Source organism: Arachis ipaensis, chromosome B6 (assembly GCF_059453495.1).
Source record: "Arachis ipaensis isolate K30076 ecotype BB chromosome B6, ASM5945349v1, whole genome shotgun sequence".
NCBI lineage: Eukaryota > Viridiplantae > Streptophyta > Magnoliopsida > Fabales > Fabaceae > Arachis > Arachis ipaensis.
This window is the reverse complement of record NC_142441.1, coordinates 108,106,425-108,108,046: the sequence shown is the minus strand read 5'-3', so window position 1 is coordinate 108,108,046 and position 1,622 is coordinate 108,106,425. Positions and strand designations below refer to the sequence as shown.

Below are 1,622 nucleotides of genomic sequence, written 5' to 3'. Positions count from 1 at the left end.
ACATAATCAATTAATGTTTTGATTCAAAAATTTGAAGTTTGTTACTTGCTTGTTAAGAAAGATTCAAACTTTAAGTTCTAGAATCATATCTTGTGATTTCTTATGAATCAAGTCATTAATTGAGATTTTAAAAATCAAATCTTTTTCAAAACTAATTTCTAAAACATCTTCTTATCTTACCTTTTTCAAAAAGTTGGTTTCAAAATATCTTTTCTAACCTCCTAACTTCTTATCTTTTCAAAATTTGTTTCAACTAACTAACTAACTTTTTGTTTGTTTCTTAACTTTTTCAAAACTACCTAACTAACTCTCTCTCTCTAATTTTAGAAAATATCTTCCCTCTTTTTCAAAAATTTCTTTTTAAATTAACTAATTATTCTTATTTTTATTTTTGATTTTAAAAATTTTCAAAAAATACTAACATTTTTCAAAAACCATTTTCGAAAATCACTAACCTTTTTTTGAAAATTATTTTCGAAAATTCTCCCTCTCCCATCTTATTCTATTTATTTATTCATCTACTAACATCTCTTCCTCACATCACCAAAAATCCGAACCCTCTCTCTCTCTGAGTTCAGATTTTCTTCTTCTTTTCTCCCACTAACACAAGGATCCCTATACTGTAGTATAAAGGATCTCTATTATTATTATTTTTCTGTGCCCTCTTCTTTGTCATATGAGCAGGAGCAAGGACAAGAACATTCTTGTTGAAGCAGATCCAGAACCTGAAAGGACTCTGAAGAGAAAATTAAGAGAAGCTAAATTACAACAATCCAGAGATAACCTTTCAGAAATTTTCGAACAGGAAGAGGAGATGGCAGCCGAAAATAATAATAATGCAAGGAGAATGCTTGGTGACTTTACTGCACCTAATTCCAATTTACATGGAAGAAGCATCTCCATTCCTGCCATTGGAGCAAACAACTTTGAGCTGAAACCTCAATTAGTTTCTCTGATGCAGCAGAACTGCAAGTTTTATGGACTTCCATCTGAAGATCCTTTTCAGTTCTTAACTGAATTCTTGCAGATCTGTGATACTGTTAAGACTAATGGAGTAGATCCTGAAGTCTACAGGCTCATGCTTTTCCCATTTGCTGTAAGAGACAAAGCTAGAATATGGTTGGACTCTCAACCTAAAGATAGCCTGAACTCTTGGGATAAGCTGGTCAAGGCTTTCCTAGCCAAGTTCTTTCCTCCTCAAAAGCTGAGCAAGCTTAGAGTGGATGTTCAAACCTTCAGACAGAAAGAAGGTGAATTCCTCTATGAAGCTTGGGAGAGATACAAAGGACTGACCAAAAAGTGCCCTTCTGACATGCTTTCAGAATGGACCATCCTGGATATATTCTATGATGGTCTGTCTGAGTTATCTAAGATGTCATTGGACACCTCTGCAGGTGGATCCATTCACCTAAAGAAAACGCCTGCAGAAGCTCAAGAACTCATTGACATGGTTGCTAATAACCAGTTCATGTACACTTCTGAAAGGAATCCTGTGAGTAATGGGACGCCTATGAAGAAGGGAGTTCTTGAAGTTGATACTCTGAATGCCATATTGGCTCAGAATAAAATATTGACTCAGCAAGTCAATATGATCTCTCAGAGTCTGCATGGAATGTAAGCTG

General features: G+C 34.6%; 1 non-coding gene across 1 annotated transcript; it reads right to left on the bottom strand.

The window, feature by feature from the left end:
* Positions 1-1,210: 1,210 nt before the first annotated feature.
* LOC148562240 (small nucleolar RNA R71) lies at positions 1,211-1,318 on the bottom strand. Its single transcript, XR_015886563.1, has one exon. It is a non-coding gene; the product is annotated as a small nucleolar RNA R71 (small nucleolar RNA).
* Positions 1,319-1,622: the final 304 nt, after the last annotated feature.